Source organism: Mytilus californianus, unplaced genomic scaffold, assembly GCF_021869535.1.
Source record: "Mytilus californianus isolate M0D057914Y unplaced genomic scaffold, xbMytCali1.0.p SCAF_7, whole genome shotgun sequence".
NCBI classification, from domain to species: domain Eukaryota; kingdom Metazoa; phylum Mollusca; class Bivalvia; order Mytilida; family Mytilidae; genus Mytilus; species Mytilus californianus.
Window position 1 is genome coordinate 35202599 of NW_026262723.1, and position 23576 is coordinate 35226174.

General features: G+C 32.3%; 1 protein-coding gene across 4 annotated transcripts in view; it reads left to right on the forward strand.

Moving 5' to 3' along the window:
• The first annotated feature begins 354 nt into the window (after window positions 1-354).
• LOC127710089 (FMRFamide receptor-like) overlaps window positions 355-23576 on the forward strand; it is an 84943-nt gene continuing 61721 nt past the window's right edge. For all 4 annotated transcript variants that reach the window (XM_052215838.1, XM_052215837.1, XM_052215843.1 and 1 more), the window contains exon 1: window positions 355-667. The gene's annotated coding sequence lies outside the window, so the exon portion shown is untranslated. The remainder of the gene's footprint in view (window positions 668-23576) is intronic.

Genomic DNA, 23576 nt, shown 5'->3' on the forward strand with positions numbered 1-23576 from the left:
CCCTTCAATTGTTTTTTGATGTACAGGTACTAGGGGAAGTCATAGTACTATAGCAGAACCTGTCACTACAAAGATTTAGTTTTATTTATTATTTATAATTTTTCAATTATTGTATAGAAAAAGGCGATAAATAATTTAATGTTGCATGAAGTACGTAAATTCATAAATCTGACAGCTTTTATATTCAAATATAACTACCCATCGATTTGCAACACTCATTCAATGTAGAAATGCATTTTTGAAACGAGATAAATATTCTGAAACAACCAATCAAAAATGCCGTGCATGTCAAATTAACATGATGAATAGTAGAAATAGTAAAACATACTAAACGGCTTCCTCATAACACACAAACTTCGACACGCAATATTTTATTTGTAACATAGCTTAGTTTCATATTATATCGCTGATCAAACGAAAGTTATATTAGTATTTGTGTTAACGTGTAAAATTACTGAAAACTGTAACTAATCATCTCCTATATGATTTTTGATCTGTAAAATCATGGGTCAATAATACAAATAAATGTAAATGAATGAGACCTAAGGCAAACGTAGTATCACTGCGAAATACTATTCAAATGGGACAATCTAAACTGTGTTTTAAAACAATGGATATTTATGATTCTCCGTTTTGAAGAATTTAAAGCTGTAACGATAAAACTACGGTAAGATTTTTTTTTTATTTACAATTGCTTTTATTTGTACATTTTAAACTTGACTTTTCATGTAGATTTCCTTGTAGCTGACACAGTTTGACATAATGTATCTTGATTACCGCGCTATGATAAGATATTGCGTGTTTGACCACCCATTTTATGCTCTTGTATTGTTCCGACTATGTTAGAAAAATTTGAACCTGTCATACAAGATATCTACATTGAGAGGGTCTCCATACCGTTATAAATAATGATCCGACCGAAAAAGTAGATCAGGAAAATAACAATTTCATCAAGATATTATCTACTTTTCAAATATTAATATATATCTCGTAGGACTTCATGAAATAACTTGAAGGCAGCAATTCGATAATCGCTGTCACACTGATATATGAAATGATATACAAAACAATGTTATTAATTGATTATACATCTGTAATAATGATTGCTTGTTTAGTGTATATAAACAATATAGACACTTAACTTGATTCATCTCATTCAATTGCAAGTATGTGACGAAAAAACTGGATACAAAAAGAATTTACAATTTCGCTTTCTCTATACAGAAAGAAGGGAATATATATTTATCACATATTCTCATATTTATTTTATTCCTTTTAGTTTTATAACTCATTTTTGAATCTGACAGTTTTTGTTTTAACCTGTTCCATTCTACAGACTGAAACATGCTTTTAAAAGATACTTTCAGACCTATGCAGTAGAATAAAACTAAGCCCTCGCCGTAGTTAGCGGCTTACGGTAGAATATTCACAATGATCATAGGAAAGTTAAGCATGTTAAGGGCGTAAAATTGAATATTTTATATTATCTTTGAAGTATATTAAGTCAGTTAAGAATTAATTATCTTTATATTGAGTTGTGGCAACAAAGACAAATTGCAATTTCAGCAGAGATATCAATCAACGTAAAAGAGATACATTATAAAGACGCTATACCAAAATCTAAGAGTGCTTAAATTGGCACCATGAGGAGGGCGAGAAAAAAAGTTTGATAGCGACAACGATATCATATATGTAACCACATTTGATTTGAACCCTGTTTGCTTTTTTGTGATTGAATCTGAGGTCGTCCTCAATATGTGAACTACATTTAACGTAACAATATTGTTGAAAGCTTACGTTAGAAATGATAATAACAACACACATTTTTCCAATCACTAATTTTGTAACATGTAACACCATGGATACATCAATTCTTTCCTGAAATTCGTTAATACAAAGGGAATAAAATTTTTATTCCGATGGTTAGGGGACGACCATTTGAGTTTCTAGAGGGGGCAGGAGGATTTGAAAATGAAGATATTCTGCAACACAAAATGCAGGCTACAAATGTGTACAAAATTGAAAATAGATAAGCATGCGTAGCAACAGATGAAAATAAATTATCAATTCGGGGAAAAAATCCTCCTGAAATCCCCCCCCCCCCCCCCCCCTGAATACGAAATGGTCGTCCCATAAGAAAAATGTTCTAAACACTCTGTGCTCAAGAAAACATTGACATTTCTATCTGATAAAAGTAATAATCTTAAATATTTTATATGTAATAATGTCCTTGAACCAACGAGACGCGACTAACATACAATTTATTCAGAATTACTGTAGAGTTCAGTAATTAAAGATTCTCGGCTAATTGATCGTAGGTATAAAATGTTGATAAACAACAATTAATCTTCGTTAAGAAAATATCAAGAGTAAACAATTTGACAAATACCTTCTTATATTATACATGTACTTTATCAGACTGCATTGCATCTATTAGCTTAAATCATGTTTTTACATATGAGAAAATCTCAAGAAGATTACTCAGAAACACGCTAAACCGAGAAATAATAGCGAGATGCTTAAGTGGGCTAATTTTGCGATTAAGATAAAGTTGCGAAAATGTCCCCTCGTGCAACTTTGATCATTGAATATCCATTGCCACTATCAAAGCTTTCTTTGACAAAGGAAACTCGTTCAATTTTTGAAGGGTTTTTGATAGTGACAGCCCTACAAGAAAAACGTTGATCAAAAACTTTGACGAGAATTAACCAATCATAGTGTGAGATGAGATCCAGTAAGAGTTTAAGGAAATTGCTATGAAGGAATAAAATGATAGACAAATGCATTGAACTTATTTCGATCAGTGGTTCAATGTTACCAAGAAGCAGGTATAATGTGAGCATTCTAAAAAAATATTCATCAATTCGACCTAGTCCTCCCGTGAAGTTCTTAAAGGAGAATATTAGAGGTACTTCTTTGTTATCTACTTACACCAGTTTATTGTCCCCTTTCTCCTTACACTTGTATAGGATTTCTTAAAATGGTAATACATATAATACACAGTGAAAGTGTAATGCAGTCATTGTGTGAGAGGTTTATTAGGACCATTGTTCTCTTTGTAAAAAATGAACTCTTTTCATTTCTTTGACCAAAGTTTTGATGAAAAACTTTGATAACGACAAAAGATGACTTTAGACAAGTTTTCTTTGACCAAGTTGTCTTTGACCAAGTTTTCTTTAACTAAAAAATCAGGGATAATGGAAACGCAAAAAGAAAACCTGGCGAACATGTTCGGCCTTTGAAATGGCGACATTAAAAAAAAATCGGCTTTAACTGCGTTTCTTAAAACAAAATGTCCACAATTGCCTATCCTACCACTTATAAAAATCATTGATCTGCCATTGAATTTTAAAATTATAGACTACAAAATAGTTAGATGACTCAGGACGACACGCATGTCCCCGCCTTTGGCCTTTCACCTTTCATAGCCCCATGAAAAGTAGTTAATTCGAATCGAAATAGTAACACAACCTCAATCTTTTAAATGCATTATTGGCTCGCTATCTTCAGACATACCGATAAAAAGTTCGAGTAACTGTTGGAAGGATGCACAGATATAATGACAGACATGGACGGGACATACAAAAGTTCATAGATATTGAATAAGAAAGAGTAAGTCTAGGTAAACTTGCAAACATAGTTGTGTTTGTTTGCGTTATCAGAGGCTACCAAAATGTGATCTTTTATCTATTGCGTTTTTGTAGAAGTGTCGGACAAGATCGTAATCATTTGATTTATTTCCCCCTGATACTAGTAACCATTATAAATGCACTTAGCTTTACAAAATATTTGTTTTATTGATTTGAACAGTCGTTTTTTAAAGTTTACGTATATCTTTTTGACTCAACAACTGGTTTTATTTATGATTTTGTCCGATGTAATAGTTTTAATCGTAGTGATATGAAGTGATTGAACGTATCATACTATAGATTCATTACTAAAAGTCACTTTAAGACGAATTCGCTATCCAATGTCATGTGGCGATCATAGTAACTCGTACTGATCCAATATAGATATACATATATTTAAACTATTAATGTAATGTGTTCTGGATTGGATCACAAATTGTTGATGAGGCAGTTATAGGCATACGAGTTGAGTTCAAGGATGTTTTATTTCATAACCTCTGTACGATGAATATTAATGCAAGGTCATTGATATGCGGTATCGTTTTATATATATCATTAAAGATATTTCAGCTCCCCCATGGACTACTTTTAGATTTTAAGTAGCTTTCAGTCTGGCATGTGAATTCTGAACCGACCGTTTCTGTTGCAAGACGGCCGTCATAGTATTTGAGGTTATGTTCATCACACATGCAGTATTGGACAAAACATAAATATTGAGGGTATGCGTAGACTTATGTCTTAGAGTGTAGATGTTTTCTTGGTATTCATCAGAACAATAATAAATGTAGTGAATATGTAAATCATGATTTTAGACATAAAAATATTTTTTTACATCTGCCGTCATCAAGTTTTTGATAAAAATATTAATGGAAAATTTCAAAATCATAATTATAATTTCAAAGTATTTATATTTATCACACGACATTTCCTTTCTTTCAACAATTAACATAGAATTTATGTCAAAGAAATTATTTTCACGCAAATATTTACCAATTATACGGTAATGAAATATAAGGTCAACTGACGCCTCGACTGACGCTGTTTGGTTGGTATCACTAAAATCGAGCCAATTTGCTACCTGTAATTTGAGTCAGAGAAAATCTTTAATTTGAAATAAAATGTGGGGACAACTTCTGATAAGATGCAAAAGATAGTAAACACTAATATGAAAATGCATTTTCTTTGTATTAACGTAAATCCATAGTATCTAATCTTAATATTGTTGTAACTCCGTTTGCATTTTCAATGACTTAATTATATGTACCCTTGAAGCTTTTTATTCCATAGATCATGCAAGGGGTTGAGATCTCCAAAAAGCGAGATTAAATTACCTCGTCAAACTTTTTTGAGCCTTTTCCAAATCGGGAACGTTATTTGTTTTATCTTGTAGGTCTATGTATTTTTATCATTTTGAGGCATTCCATTGTAGGCGTCAATGGCATATCTTTATAGTTCCTCTTTATTCTTACACAACTAATTCTGTTCTCAGACGATTAAGACATCTATAAATTGTATAAATATTATAAAAATGATGTAGAAGTGTACATATGTGGTCCAAGGACACAGTTATCGTCCTCTACAAATATAGTCCCTAGTGTGAACAGTGTATAACTTGCATTTTTTTTTTGATACACTTTCCCAATTTATTTCTTGATATTTTATGCATGAAATATTAAGTAAGGGGATGAAATTACAAGTTAAAAAAATTTTGGTGCTGAATCTTTATGTTAAGTAGTGATTTGGTCCAGTTAAAAAAGGTCAAAAATTAGAATGTCTGAAGCTGTCAAACTGAATTTTAGCCCCCTTAACACAGAATTGTCAATATTTTGAGTTAGAGCTGGTAGAAGTTTCTATAATTTTGATATTATTTGTATCAATAGTAGTACACTACACTGTAAAAATCTTTTTGAAATAGAGCAGGTGCGATTTTTTTAATTTGAATTTATTGTCTAAAAGAAATGCACTACGAAATAACTGTGTTCTCGGGCCAAGTCAGTTTTCCTACCGAAGGGTCAGTTGTTCTCTCCGGGCACTCCGACTTCCTCCACCAATAAAAACTGACTGCCACGAAATAGCACAATAGTGCTGAAAATGGCGTTAAACACCAATCGATCAATAATCATTGCAGATGACGTTAGATTACAAGAAAACAAGACTTACTTGCGTACACTTATAGAAAAGGACTTTTTCATCTCTATATGTTGTTTCTTTTTTCTTTTACTCTTTTTGTGTAGTTTAGTTGTTGTACCATTGGCGTATACTGTACATCTCCTTTTATTAGCTCACCTGACCTGAAAGGTCAAGTGAGCTTTTCTCATCACTTTGCGTCCGTCGTCCGTCGTCCGTCGTCCGTCGTCCGTCGTCCGTAAACTTTTACAAAAATCTTCTCCTCTGAAACTACTGGGCCAAATTTAACCAAACTTGGCCACAATCATCATTGGGGTATCTAGTTTTAAAAATGTGTGGCGTGACCTGGTCAACCAACCAAGATGGCCGCCATGGCTAAAAATAGAACATAGGGGTAAAATGCAGTTTTTAGCTTATAACTCAAAAACCAAAGCATTAAGAGCAAATCTGACAGGGGTAAAATTGTTCATCAGGTCAAGATCTATCTGCCCTGAAATTTTCAGATGAATCGGACAACCCGTTATTGGGTTGCTGCCCCTGAATTGGTAATTTTAAGGAAATTTTTCTGTTTTTGGTTATTATCTTGAATATTATTATAGATAGAGATAAACTGTAAACAGCAATAATGTTCAGCAAAGTAAGATTTACAAATAAGTCAACATGACTGAAATGGTCAGTTGACCCCTTTAGGAGTTATTGCCCTTTATAGTCAATTTTTAACAATTTTTCGTAAATCTTAGTAATCTTTTACAAAAATCTTCTCCTCTGAAACTACGTGGCCAAATTAAACCAAACTTGGCCACAATCATCATTTGGTTATCTAGTTTTAAAAATGTGTGGCGTGACCTGGTCAACCAACCAAGATGGCCACCACGGCTAAAAATAGAACATAGGGGTAAAATGCAGTTTTTAGCTTATAACTCAAAAACCAAAGCATTAAGAGCAAATCTGACAGGGGTAAAATTGTTCATCAGGTCAAGATCTATCTGCCCTGAAATTTTCAGATGAATCGGACAACCCGTTATTGAATTGCTGCCCCTGAATTGGTAATTTTAAGGAAATTTTGCTGTTTTTGGTTATTATCTTGAATATTATTATAGATAGAGATAAACTGTAAACAGCAATAATGTTCAGCAAAGTAAGATTTACAAATAAGTCAATATAACCGAAATGGTCAGTTGACCCCTTTAGGAGTAATTGCCCTTTATAGTCAATTTTTAACCATTTTTCGTAAATCTTAGTTATCTTTTACAAAAATCTTCTCCTCTGAAACAACTGGGCCAAACTAAACCAAACTTGGCCACAATCATCATTGGGGTATCTAGTTTAAAAAATGTGTGGCGTGACCCGGCCAACCAACCAAGATGGCGGCCACAGCTAAAAGTAAAACATAGGGGTAAAATGCAGTTTTTGGCTTATAACTCAAAAACCAAAGCATTTAGAGCAGATCTGACATGAAGTAAAATTGTTTATCAGGTCAAGATCTATCTGCCCTGAAATTTTCAGATGAATCGAACAACCTGTTGTTGGGTTGCTGCCCCTGAATTGGTAATTTTAAGGAAATTTTGCTGTTTTTGGTTATTATCTTGAATATTATTATAGATAGAGATAAACTGTAAACAGCAATAATGTTCAGCAAAGTAAGATTAACAAATAAGTCAACATGACTGAAATGGTCAGTTGACCCCTTTAGGAGTTATTGCCCTTTATAGTCAATTTTTAACAATTTTTTGTAAATCTTAGTAATCTTTTACAAAAATCTTCTCCTCTGAAACTACGTGGCCAAATTAAACCAAACTTGACCACAATCATCTTTGGTTATCTAGTTTTAAAAATGTGTGGCGTGACCTGGTCAACCAACCAAGATGGCCGCCACAGCTAAAAATAGAACATAGGGGTAAAATTCAGTTTTTGGCTTTTAACTCAAAAACCAAAGCATTTAAAGCAAATCTGACATGAAGTAAAATTGTTTATCAGGTCAAGATCTATCTGCCCTGAAATTTTCAGATGAATCGGACAACCCGTTGTTGGGTTGCTGCCTTTGAATTGGTAATTTTAAGGTAATTTTGCTGTTTTTGGTTATTATCTTGAATATTATTATAGATAGAGATAAACTGTAAAAAACAATAAATGTCGGCAAAGTAAGATCTACAAATAAGTCAACATGACCGAAATTGTCAGTTGACCCCTTTAGGAGTTATTGCCCTTTATAGTCAATTTTTAACCATTTTTTCGTAAATCTTAGTAATCTTTTACAAAAATCTTCTCCTCTGAAACTACTGGGCCAAGTTAATTATAGATAGAGATAATTGTAAGCAGGAAAAATGTTCAGTAAATTAAGATGTACAAACACATCACCATCACCAAAACACAATTTTGTCATGAATCCATCTGCGTCCTTTATTTAATATTCACATAGACCAAGGTGAGCGACACAGGCTCTTTAGAGCCTCTAGTTCAGTTTGCAGTTTTGTTTTACTGCTTTTAATATAAAATTTATTCATCATATCTTAATACGGTTATGATATCAGTAGCAAATATAAGTTTTCCTATCGAAGGTCAGTTGTTCTCTCCGGGCACTACGACTTCCTTCACCAATAAAAAGTGACAGCCACGAAATAGCACAAAAGTGCTGAAAGTGGCGTTAAATACCAATCGATCAATCATCAATCTGGTTGCAAATGACGTTAGACTACAAGAAAACAAGACTTACTTGCTTACACTTTTACGTAATTTGATCTCTGGTGGAGAGTTGTCTCATTGGCAACCATACATATTTATATTGTGTCATACTTCTTATTCGTTCAGTTTATGTTTACTTGTTTTTGTTTAAATGTCTTTGATCGATTTAAGCCATTTCAATTCCATCTTCATGCCTAATATATCATGTACTGTATTACGACGCTAGATTAAAACTGACGAGGAAAGGCAACACCCGGCCACCGAAAGCTTTATTATTGTGAAGCCTAGGTGGTCGTGTGGTCTAGCGCGTCGGATACAGTGCAGGCGATTTGGTGTCACGATATCTCAGTAGCATGAGTTCGAATCCCGGCGAGGGAAGAACAAAAAATTTGCGAAAGCAAATTTACAGATCTAACATTGTTGGGCTGATGTTTAGACGAGTTGTATATATATATATATAAACAATATATATATATATATATATATACAAGTCTAAATTGAAAACAACGTTCAAACCTATGATTGCGTTGGATAAAAACCGCAATTTTTATACGTGTGCATGCAAAAAACATTTCTTGTTAGAGGGGTCTAAATACAGCACAAACAACATTTTCCAAAAGACCAAAAAAGTGAAAAAGAATATTTTAACAAAACGCATTTGACTAACAGGTCGAACAACAAATGTTCTTAAACCCTGCTGACTGCCATTGGCGATTGCCAAATAAACGGATCACAAGGTGTAATGAATGGATCTTAACTATAAATTTAAAACCAAACAGAAAACAATAAATTATATACTTGTCGGGTTTATATGATCCGTTCATCCTATTTCGACTCTTTAAAATTCAAGAGTCTTTCCTAAATTGAGGTAAATTATATGGCCTTCCAAATACCGTTTCGATCCCTAACATCACTGAAGAGACATTAATTGTCGAAATCCGGATATGGTGTACAAATTTTTGCACCTTATGTTTGTGGTATACCATCTTTTCTACAAGTTTATTGTTTTCTGTTTGGTATCAAATTAATATTAAGATCCATTTTGTTAGATCTGGTGATCAATTTATTTGGCAATCGCCAATGGCAGTCAGCAGGGTTTAAGAACATCAGTTGTTCGACCTGTTAGTCAAATGCGCTTTGTTAAAATAGACTTTTTCACTTTTTATGGTCTTTTGGAAATTGTTGTTTGTGCTGTATTTAGACCCCTCTACCAAGAAATTTGTTTTACATGCACACGTATACACGTATAAAAATTGCGGTTTTTATCCAACGCAATCTTAGGTTTGAACGTTGTTTTCAATTTAGACTTTTATATACTAATTTTGTATATATATATATATATATATAAGAAAATTAATATAAGATAATGACAGTTTCAATAATCATTGCATATATACAAGTCTAAATTGAAACAACGTTCAAACCTATGATTGCGTTGGATAAAAACCGCAATTTTTATACGTGTGCATGCAAAACAAATTTCTTGGTAGAGGGGTCTAAATACAGCACAAACAACATTTTCCAAAAAACCAAATGAGTGAAAAAGTATATTTTAACTAAACGCATTTGACTAGCAGGTCGAACAACTGATGTTCTTAAACCCTGCTGACTGCCATTGGCGATTGCCACATAAACGGATCACAAGATGTAACAAAATAGATCTTATTATTAATTCATTACCAAACAGAAAACAATAAACTTGCGGAAAAAGTGGTATACCGCAAACATGAGGTGCAACAATTTGTACACCATATCCGGATTTCGACAATTAATGTCTCTTCAGTGATGTTAGGAATCGAAACGGTATTTGGAAGGCCATATAATTTACCTCAATTTAGGATAGACTCTTAAATTTTGAAAGAGTCAAAATAGGATGAACGGATCATATAAACCCGAAGGCAAATATAATACAAGCCCAAACGAAAAAATATAAACAAGTCTGAATTGAAAACAACGTTCAAACCAATGATTGCGTTGGATAAAACCCGCATTTTTTATACGTGTGCATGCAAAATAAATTTCTTGGTAGAGGGGTCTAAATACAGCACAAACAACATTTTCCAAAAAACCAAATGAGTGAAAAAGTATATTTTAACTAAACGCATTTGACTAGCAGGTCGAACAACTGATGTTCTTAAACCCTAGCTGCTGACTGCCATTGGCGATTGCCAAATAAACGGATCACAAGATGTAACAAAATAGATCTTATTATTAATTTATTACCAAACAGAAAACAATAAACTTATATATATATATGTGATGACGCAAATGCATATTCTTATCCAGAGTATCAGTGCGTATGCTTTCTATTTACTATTTCTTGCGCAAAAAATACCATGTGCATGCATTAATATTAATTTCGCTCGTGAACTATTATTATCTAAATTCAGGACAAGGCCGAAAGATCTTGACATGTGACTTTCAAGCACGGTCATCATTACTTTCGGTATTCTGACCTCTAGCTGTTTCTCTTTTCTTTTCTTTTTTGAGTCACTGTCCTATTATAAACTTTGACATTTTCGAAATGCTAAGAATTTTCTACCCCAGGAATAGATTACTTTAGATGTATTCAGCAAAACCTTGGTTTCGAAATTTTGGGTCCTGAATTCCTTTCAACTTCGAACTTAATTTTGCCTTTTTAACTTTTTTTATTCAAGCGTCACTGATGTTTCTTTCTAGACTTAACTCGCGTCTGGCGTACAACATTTTAATCATGGTATCTTTTTATATCTACATATCTTTTTATATAAATTCGTTCTTTTGAGAGTATGTTCAGGTATTCATAAAACTTTTGAAAATAAGATATTCTTCAAAACCAAGTTTTCCTGTAGAATATTTGGATTGATTTAAGTAAAATCAGGAAATCCTTAGAATTTGAGATGTTTTATGAGACCAAAATAAGTCCCTATCTAAGAGGACCCAATGAAGCTGGTGTGTATCTCTCAAAAAATATACGAAACCTTCTTATAAGTTGCATGCCACATGGTTTCACTTCACATGGAAATTGGACTTTAGATTTATCTACATACATCTACCATGAGTACAGACAGCTTAAATAACGAGTTAAGAATAATTGAAGGCATCCAGAAAACATAATATGAAGATAAGATAAATAAAATAAATGCATCCGGATAATAAGGCAAACTGAGTGCTTATTCTATTCACAGTCAATTGTTTCAATTCAAAAGCAAACAAAAATTCAGCAACAATTTTTTGGTCAGCGGTATTGGGTCCACGTATTGCTTTTCTATTTTTTAAAGAAAGCAATTTGTTTTAATATTGCGACATTTTTATTTTGACAAAGCATTAAAAAAAGATATCATTCTTCAAAACTAAATTGCTTACATCTTTGATGTTTTCTTTTCATGATAACCTCTTCGCACTTGCTATGTGTGTATCTTATTTTGTACACGCACTGCAGCAAAATTACAATTCAAAATTAAATCGCTTTCATTGTATATGCACTATCAATCGGAAGGAATTTATCGTTTTATCTCTCTATTATGCAATTTATTTGCTGATTTAAAGAATTATGTTATCTTTGAACTGCATGTACAGTATCGCAGACCTGTTTCTAAGATCATCTGTTATTTCTTTTATTTGCAAAGTTTCTTTTTAGGATCATTTAAATACTTTACTGCATTGTTCACACGTATTATGATCAAAGCAAGCATTTGCTTGAATATTTTCAATAGTTGAATTGAAGATGCTGATCATAGTGCCAATATAAACACTATTATCAAAGTTACAAGAACCCAAACAAACATCTGTAATTGATTCCCCAGGTACATGATGAACCACAGAATAAGGAAGGTTTTCAAGTTATAAATGTTTACGTCAAAAGGAAATTCAAATGAATTCGGTGCACCTGGCCTTACTTCCTTTTGAATTTTTCCGCATTGTTATAAATACATGTAGTTTCAGTGATATTTGAACGGAGACGCAACATCCAATTATTCTAAAAAAAGATCACAGTGTATTGTCTTGTGTGGCGGTTTCGTCAAACCGATTTTTCATTATGAATCATCGTGTGGCTTTACGTGTTGATATTGTTTTCCAATCTAATTAAAGTATCGATCTATCGAAAATTAGTATAACGAAATCAGAGGTCTGTATTTTAATTAGATTAATTGTTTTCAATTTAAGATCTGTTTGTTCTCTTTTAATCAGAGCCTTTTTTTCTAAATACTTTGTCCGATGTACCTAAATTTTGCATGTCATTGCGATAGTTTGTGTTTTGCAAGACTGTTTTCTAAGCTCCGAATTTCAGTTACACCATCATGTTGTACACTTTAAGTCCAGTGGCAAACATTTAATGCATTTTCAGGACGAGAACAAATTTACAATTAGTACAAAAGGTACATGTAGCCTATGTAAAGTAGGAAGGGCGGTAAATTTGGACTGCCACTGGAAAATTTTGGTATGCTCGAGATGGACCAAATATTTTCCAACCAACAGGTCGAATACGGACCACTTCAGAGAGTTGTTGAAAGGGTTCTTTAACGTGCATGGGGTCTAGATTTCATCCTACACGGGATGGATGTTTATTTCCCAAATGACTAGCTAAACTAGTTAGATATATTATCACAAAAATATTGGCTATCTTTATCCTAAATGAAACTCTGTCGGGCATAATTAATTTAATCTCCTTTTGTACATGTCAGTTTCCTGTCTTAGGGTATTGACCTTTCTATGATAATTTACCATCTTTTGATCTGCCATTATAATCAATAAGTATACAGTGTTTGGGAGAGATCATTTACCTCAATATCCTGTGCATCCTTTAATAGTGGCCTACAAGTTGAATTGTTAAATGAATCTTTAAAAAAAAATACAAAACCATAGCCAGTTGGTTTTTCATTGAAGTATTTAAACCGCAATTCCAATAGTTTAGTTGAAAATTAAATCCTTCAACAAAACTAAATACACATTATATGTAAAATACTGTATGTTGTATCAATTATATATGTTATGTGTATATGCCCCCCTGGGGGCCTAATTTGGAAAATAAAACTTATCTTATCTTATCTTATCTTGTATATGCAGCAAATTGTCAGATACAAGCCCTTAAATGCTCACTTTTTTTACCAGAAATCTTTCTGATATGCACTCGTTCATGCGGAAATGTTTAATGGTAAATAGATGCTTTTCTTCCTTAAATCCCAGTAACCTTCTTTTTATTTTGCCGTCTTATATTCATATTGGACGTCTGTTATAATTGGAGACGAGTTACTCCCCTTTCACGAAAGGAGCGAGCACTCCTAAGTAGTATCTAAATTGATAACGACTCTGTTGATTTAAATTAAAATTAAACGATTTCAGGTCTATCTCATACTTCTTACAAAAATTAAGTTATATTTACATATCAAAGCAATTAACTATTTCTTATGAGATTCTAAACTATACTCTTCTTTGCAGCGAGTAAGGGTTATACCTCCAAGGGCTGGGAATTACTCGTATCAAATAATAATTTATAGTCCAATTCAGGCTTTCCGAAATGATTTTTGAAGATACACGAAGAAGAAATGTTGGCACATTCCAGTAGACTAAGTGTCAAAATGCATTATAAAGTTTAACAATAGCGTGATCATTACTTTCAGTATTCATTAAATAAACGCATTCATATTTTATTTATTGCCGTAAAATTACCACATGCATGCATGATTTAACGACACTTCTTAAATTATTCAATTTCACTTCAGCATAATACAATTTATGAAACTAATTGTTTATCGAAAATGTGAAGGAAATCATTCAATTTCATCTTTTCAATAACGAAAAAAACGCTTGTTCAAATAGTTTCTAGGTATTTTTTTCTTGTATAAACTGAGAGAAAAAAACATAACATTCTTCAGTATCTAAAACATTTTAATTAGACGTCTGGTTTCGTTATAAACTGAGCATTTCTGTTGGAAAGTCAGATGTTTTAAAATTTTGCCAAAGTATGCATTAACAATGTATGTATTGAAGCAAATATTTTGATAATCTAATTAAATTTTTCTGTAACTTATTTTTACAGGGTCCATATACTCATATTATATTATCTGAAATAAATGATATAAATCTATGTTTCAATCTTTCCTAAGCATTATGGTTGCCGGGATTCTTACCAAGCTGTTACACTATCATTTCCAAGTAATAACATTTTAGTCAGTGTGAGCCAATGATACGTCAGATTGTATTAGCATATAATATCTCACATGTTACAAACCAAATATGAAATTTTGAAAACTTAATCTTTATTGAAGCTCCTCAAATTACAGAGTCATTAAACCTTTAAGGCTTATACTTCACAAAAACTACAATTTCATATTATAAAGATATTTGGTTAAAAATTGTAGTACATGTATGCCCTAACACGAATAATACAGTCTTTTTATTACGCTCACTTTTGATCACTACATAACCTAGAAAGGCGGAGCTCCGTATAACAAGATAACACAATTTTGAAAACATATGCATGTCGATCAAATATAAACATATACGTAAAATACCCTCTATTTTCAAATCTTTGTTTTAATCACGTTTTACCCTTTTAATTTTTGGGAAATATCTCTTAAAACAGTCGACACAACTGATATAGAAGAGCAATCATGTGGAAATAGAAAATATCGTTTTCCTTAATTGACGGGTGCCACATGTGGAGCAGGATCTGTTTACCTTTCCGAAGCACCTGAGATCACCCCGGTTTTTGGTGAAGTGCGTGTGCCACATGTGGAGCAGGATCTGTACTTTTACGAAGCACCTGAGATCCCCCCGGTTTTTGGTGAGGTGCGTGTTGCTCATCAGTCTTTAGTTTTCTATGTTGTGTTTTGCATACTGTTGTTTGTCTTTTTGTCTTTTTCTTTTTGTCTTTTTTTTTTGCCTTGACGTTGTCAGTTTATTTTTGACTTATGAGTTTGAATGTCCCCTTGGTATCTTTCGTCACTCTTTTGAGTGAGATTCCCGGAGCTAAAGATTAATAGAAAAAATGTTGTTCGAAATGCGAATTATTTTGGAGCATATTAGTTAAGTCGTTTTTTTGTTGTGGTTCCTGTTCCTGGATCTTTCGTTGTCTGTGTAACATGTTGACTACTATTGTTCGTCATTTTGTCTCCTTTAAATTTCATTATTAATCCTTCTTTGACCTATGATTTTCGATCGTCCTCTTTATCTCGGGAGGCTATGAGTTCGATCAAAGGTCGGGCAAACAAATGATTTGAAAATTTCTCCTCTAAGCGCCAGGCATTTAGGAGTCAGAGCAAAGACCGGTCTGCTTGAAGTGGGAATAATATAATTCCAGACAGGGCGACACTTCATCTTCCGGTTTAGCGGGTCGGTCTTGTATAAAAGAAGATTCATATTCACACTTCATTAGCATATTCTCGTCAAGACGTGTAAGTAATATTTGCCACTGGACGTTAAACACTATTCCATCATCATGATGATATTCATCATCTTTATTTTCAAAGCGAGATTTAAGGTTTAAAACATTCAAATAGTCCTTGTTTCTGTGTTTACCGTTGCAAGAAATATACTCTATTAATTAGGTGCGTTAAAAACATGCGCAAGATTACAAACCAGATCTCTACATGAGGGTTTGGATTGGGTTTACAGAATAGAATATAATGGACGCAAAGAGAAGAATAACTGCCAAGAATATCAAAAATAGAGAAAAATTCGCCAAAAATATAAAGAAAAGATAATGATGATGCCGAAAAATAAAGAATAAAGAATAAAAGGAAAAAAAAAGAATACAAAAATGAAGGAATCTCAATCAAGACCCTCATACATGTCTTTTTATAAATATTAATCTGTCTTGTTCTCTCTTTGATCTTTACCTCATTGATTCTTTTATTGATATGTATACAAATAAATTCCAGACGCGTGTATAGAATGCTATTTTTAACACCAATATACATGTTCAGAGTCTAATTGTTTAAATTATTGCAAAATAAATCGAATGACGTGTTTAATATCATATATTTATTAACTTTAAAATTGCAGTTGAAACTTTACTGTGCAACAAGGCTATCATTAGATTAAATAATATAAATGTAAGTTTCAACTGTTAATTTATTAAACAATAATAATGCTTATTTGGGTTATTACTGGGACTATTATACTAACAATATATTATGTTCCAGGCTATTTACAATTTCGGTGTTAGTGTCTGTTTCACACGGAAGGATCCTAATTAGAATTAAAAACCAATTGTTCAGAGAACAATTGAAGGTCTTTCCAGTTCTTACGATTCATTTTGATATGAAAATATCAAAATACGGTTTAAAATGTCATTTCGAGTGTCAAATGTACGCTGATTTTACGCTAGTTGCAATATGACGTTACTCATAAATTTTGTTTGAAATGATGCGTAGCGTTAAATGGGAGTTTTTGCCCCTCTGATTTTTAGAATTATGCGTAAAGTGATAAAACTCGTTTACCGTACATATTAAAGACATAGGGTCTTTTAAGTTGAGGTCCTTAGTTTAAGACCTCGAAAATGAGGTCAAGGTCATAGGTAAATTTGACGTTCTAGATTTTGACCATTGCTTTTAATTCATATTTATACACAATAAAGCCATAGGACTTTGTGCATTAGGTTATAAAGTGAAAAAAGCAAACCGGAAGTGACCTTTTGTAAACTGGAAGTGGCTATTTTTTATACTTATCTTATGTAAAAGTATATAGAACAATATATTTTTGGAAGCAGTGTCAAATAAACCATCAAAATTAATAATACTAGAATTGACATTTTCAGACCGGAAGTGACAAATTACCTCCCTTATTTCAAAGAAAAATGTATAGAAACCGTATATTTTTGGAATCAGCAAACAATCAGCTATCATAAGAAAATAAATCGTGAGAAGTGGAAAGACCTTCAATTGTTCTCTGAAAAATTGGTTTTTATTAATTTATTTTTTTCTTCCGCTTATTTTTTGTTCTTGCGCAGTATTGTTGTTTCGCAAGATGTCGCTTAGATATTTGGTATATGATATCGAACAGTTTATACGCTTTTAAAACTGACACCGTTTAACCGAAGACTTTACGTTGTAAGAGTAATCTCCACAAACACTACCACGGAAAAGTGGAAAGACCTAAAATGACTCAATTCAAAATATCTACTAGTATCAGAACTTAAAAATTAAAATGAGGAGATAATCAAAATCATACGTAAGTTTTTTTTCAATTAATAGCTTTCATGCTCGGTTTACAAAGGGGGCGCAACCCGGAGCCCCTCCTCTTCTAAAAAAAATTTTAAAAAATGCAGTTTACTTGTAAAATTACAGCATTGTTGTTGTCATATAGGGTCCTTTCACTCCTAATTCTAAGGAACACCCCACCCCACCCCCATCCCCACCACTTTAAATATCAAATCGGCTTTGTTTATATTAAACCCACAAAATGATTTCTTTCGTATTTTCACATCTCCGTAAAACATATCTATTTGTTACTTTAATATCGTGACTGAATAATTTTATCCAATTATACTATGATTACCGTCATGTACTTCAGTGACCTATTCCGAGTTGAACTAGATTAAGGGCAATAACTCTAAAGGCGATTTTAGACAATTATTTTTGTGTAGTTAATGATAATTTTAAGAAATCAAACGAGGAAAATACCAGAACGTGTGATAAATGTTTCTTTGAATCTATTCATGTGATTCACATTGCATGAAGTTTACTTTGAAAATGGAGTAAAACTCTTATTATATATGTGTTTTATTAACACTTAATTGTAAATAAACACTGAATATAAAATCAGAACATAAAAAAACGTGACAAATATAAAAGAAAGGATGAGTATTTTGTGATGTGTATCCAGTACTTGCCGATCAATTAATTTTAAAAGAGTTATGCCCTTTGGAAACATTAATTATATGGAAAATTGCATCGTTTGCACTCTCATATGCAACTATTCCAGTCATAATTACGTTCGATAACTCTGCATGTTACTGGTTTAATTAGGATTATGTAAAATTTACTAGTTACCCGATGAATGGTTTAAAGAAAATTGAAAAATATAGTTATTTCACCTCGGTTAATATCCATTCGAGGTCTTCTTTTATAAATATAAAATAATATCGTAATGAATTTCATTGAGAATCTGACAACACTAATCAACATAGGTATTGTCAAAACATACATCTACAAACTTACATCGTGATTAGGTGCCATGTTTGTTTTCTTTGATTACGTTGATGTTATGACTTAATATCTCCTTAATCTAGCTATGTCCTTGGCTATCATTATAGTGACAATAACGTGTCATATTTAATTGCAATATAAACAGTGAAATTAAATTGAATTATTTGCATGGACAAAATAAGTGTCGAATATCGTCTACGTTTGAAAATTATTTGGTCGCCATTTTTTAAAATTTTTATAAAAAAACAACAGCATGTATCAGCTTTATCAAAAGGAACCAATGTTTGATTCTATGCTGCTTTAAGGTAAGACAATGATTGAAAACGCGAGCATCCAACAGTTATTTGATTTTCATTGTAACAATCTTACAAAATATATATTTTTACCAAGTCGGCCCACGCTGTCAATGTGGTCGCCATCTTGAAAAATAATACCCGATTTTCTGAAAATAGCTAATTTTCAAATCAATTTGGAAGGGACGTAATAAAAAATTAAACTATTGCATGTACGATATTTCAAATATTTATAAATATAGTAATAAGCACATATTTCCACAATTTTTCCATCTGTTTTGTTTAAATCGCAATTTTAGGTTTAACACGACAGAAAATCCAATATTTATCGGAGTTGGATGATTTAACAGTGTGAATTATCGAGGCAACAAGACAAATTTTCAAAAGCATTTGGAAAGGAGAAGACCAAAATTTAAACTTTTCCAAAAGGCATAAATATATTTCTAAATATATGAGGAATTACTATATATTTCCACACTTTTTTTTATCATGAACCTGGGAACAGTATATCTAACGGGAAATGAATCTGATACGCTTTTCAGTATAAAATTGATAAAATCTCGGATTCCCCGAGACTTCCCGAGATTTACGGATTTTGGTAGCGTCTGACTGAAAAACTATCAGAACTGCTCAACAAATAAACCACATAACTCTAATTGTAAATAAATACAAGTTTTATCATTTAGTAGATACATTTTGTCATATAAAATTACCAAAATAAGTTTGATTTATTTGATGTGAAGTGTTTTATAATAGTTTGGGAATTTGTAAATCATCGTGTCAATGGCCGCCATTTTTTTATTACCTGGTTTGCATTCTGCACAATTCTGTGATGAAATGCTTGCGATTTTAACAAATTTGAAGTGACAGAATACAAGTCTGATACACCAGCATCACTATAAAACTAGTTTGAATGACATTTTTTTGATAATATCAGAAATTATTAGGATAATAGCGAGTCCGTTTTTAACACTTGTCCGTTTCTGTATCGTATCTTTATCAACTATGGCACGACGATAAAATCTACTACAATCAGGTAGTGTCAAGTCCCGTCAATATATATGTTCCTGCATGAACTTAAAGTAATTTATTTTATCGATTCCTGAAAGCCCCTGTGCATTTCTATACATTTTACTTGGGCATGATACGGGTGATGTGTGACGTCGCCAATGTCACGTGATGACTGCTATAGTTGGATATGCATTTGTACAATTCTTGCCAGATGTTTATGAAATATATATCATAGGTTTATATCAGCAATGTCTTGGACAAGTTCGAAATTAATTAAAATCAGTGTCGATCATTTTTTTTTCAAAGACTTATGCCCCTTGGAAATATTAATTATAAGGAAAATTGCATCGTTTATGCTCTCATTTGTACAGTTCTTGCCAGATTTTTATGAAATTTATATTATAGGTATAAATCATCAATGTCTCGGACAAATTCGAAAATCAGTGCTGATCAATCATGCCCCTTGGAAATATTGATTATATAGAAAATTGCATTGTAAGTGCTCTCATGTGTACAATTCTTGGAAATATTAATTATAACGGAAATCGCATTGCATTTGCTCTGAAGCCTTCATATCTCTAAGATATTTATAAAAAGTTTTAAAGAACCAAAAAGAAATGGTTTTTTTCGGTAATTGCCTTTGTACCTTGGATAGATAAGATATGTGCAACGCGGGAGACATTGGCACTCTGTTCTTTTATTATAATTAAGATAAAATATGTTGTCCACAGTCAACTTGCATTTACTTATTTACACAGAGAATACGCACGAAAAACAATGAGCATGTTATTTATTAACCTCGTGAAATTTCCACGCCATCAGCATTTTACAGTGGAATAACAGTCAATTAGGAGATGAATATATACAAGCTGCATCTGAATTTTATGGCAGATGCAGTTTATGTGTAAATAAATATACATGATTGTTGCTAAACTTCCATAATTTGGTTACTATGATTGATTGATGCTCGTTTAACCATTATTACATGCATGTTCAGCACAAATCAACAAGAACATAATAATAATAAATGATATAGGTAGGTTCGAAAATGAAGGTCGCCCTGGATGAAGGGAAGGAAATTTGGGTTGTCGCTATAAAAGTGTGTATATTAGATCTTCAGGCCATCTTCCAACCCATCAGAGAATTTCAATGGTCCTTTAACGTTTATATACAGTGGCACTATTCCTACACTGGACAACGGATTTAACCACCCAATTACGATCAGTCTAGGCTAATGGTTCTTTAACGTTTATATACAGTGGCACTATCCCTACACTGGACAACGGATTTAACTTTCCAATTACGATCAGTCTAGGCTAATGGTTCTTTAATGTTTATATACAGTGGCACTATCCCTGCACTGGACTACGGATTTAACTTTCCAATTCCAATCAATCTAGGCTAATGATTCTTTAACGTTTATATACCGTGGCACTATCCCTACACTGGACAACGGATTTAACTTCCCAATTCCGATCAGTCTAGGCTAATGGTTCTTTAATGTTTATATACAGAGGCACTATCCCTACACTGGACAACGGATTTTTAAAACTTCCCAATTTCGATCAGACTAGGCTGTGTAATGATTCATAACGCACAGTTAAACTGACCACCCACTTTCGTAAGGTTTTGATTGCCAGACGGTACAAATCTTTCTATGTCTAAGTCAACGCTTTGAGCGAATCGCCATTCATGAAGATAATCGAAATGTTTCGGTCTTATTCTGACATTAGAGACCATCTTAATTGCAACATAGAATAATTTAACTAAAGGTTTTTACGAATATTTTCTTTGCTATTATTCTTTTTTTTTTACATAACCCCCACCCTTAGTCATGAAATCGAAGATAATGATGTACACATTTCGACCTATTCTCTTTCGGAATGATTACAAATACCCCATCGATCCTTCAAATCTATAATAAGATTATTAAAAAAAAATCGCACACACCCAATTTTGTTGTTATCTCTTTAGTTCTTTATGTAAAAATCAATTTTAACTGTGTAGATTTACAAATAATTCATTGCATGTTTTTCGTGTATAAAAGCTTCATTATTACTGCTGCAGGTAAAATGAAAGAAACGAACAATACCTGTTATATAATGAATATTTTTTTTGTCTTTATTGCATAATAAAAAGCTAATTTACAAACCCTCAATAAACACTTTCAAATGATATTACACAAATGTATATCTATAAGTAAGTTTGAACTTATATCACAGCCGAAGATATTAACGAATAAAATAAATATATGTATGTATAGATGATGAAGAGATAAACAACTGTAGGTGGTTAACCAAGGTAAACAAATATAGTTTCATTTAAGAGCCAAAATATATAGATAATGACACATAATTATTCTAAGAAAAGAATACAGAAATCGAATTTACTGTTAATAGAAAGAAAATATATCATCTATTTCCGTGTGCAGTACAATTGCGCAGAAAATCTAGGAATCCACTTAGTAAAGGAAATTCCTCTTTGTGAAAATGTAATAAAATTAGAGAAATATAAGATAGCCAATGTACACATCTAAATATCCATTTAGAATTATATACAAATCAAGAGACTAACAAAACCCGAAGGAATTGCATAAGGTATAAAGAACAAAGAACAAAACTTCGAAAAACCGTCGAATTTGTGTCTTTTACAATGTATGCATCATCCGCCAGGGGAATTCACCTTCACTTAAAATGTCATATCATTGAAAAGAACACAAGCATATAATTACACAGATCAGACGACTTTTCTGGTATCGAAAGATCTAAGTACTGCGAAACCATGTCTCATGCGAGTTTAGAAGCAGACACATTGTATCGGTCAATCAAAACGTGTTGGTGACACAGAACCATTTTGTTTGATCGCCCTTTGCTGTGACTTCTGTCAATTCCCGCCAGATTATTCACATCTCAATACTGTTACTGTTACGCAGATGTTACATGTTCAATCAATCTCTACTTCAAGCTAGCTCGAGATTATGATCCTACATTAAGATTTTTTCCTTTGTTTTGTTTCTCCCATCATTGCAGCAAACTTTGATTTTATCAAATGAATCAATGAACAAATTGTCAATTCATAACTGACGCTGATCTCGGCAAGTGTAAACAAACTAAAATAAAGCGAATGACTTATAAAACAAATAGTTTAAAATGATACCAAATATAAAAACTAATATACAAATCTCTTAAGGTTACAACGTTCTCATGGCAAATGTATCTGTTTGACCTATTGTTATACATGTAGGAAAACAACAGCTACTAACTTATTATATAATGTCAATATTAATAAATTATATTTTAAAACTGCAGTTGTAAATACATCAACTACACATAGGATAATTGAAATTACCATGGTTCAATTTTCAGAAAGGAAATGTCGGTTTTAATTGCCAATGAACAATTTCTCATAAAATGTGGTGTGTATTGCTTACGACTGATAACCACCATATCGTTGACTTGATTCATTTAGTTAATTTTCAAGTACACGTTACATTAAATATAACAAGTGAAATGTACCAACAATTTTACACGAGAAGTCATATTTTTCAAAATATAGAAAATTTGAATTGATTAATAACAGAAGTTATATGAACAATAGCACCATTATGCGTTGTTTTTGTTTTGTGATTAACATTTAACAAACGACAAATGCTGACTATTGCTGTTAATGGATTTGTAAACAGAGCGTTTTGTCATGAAATATTG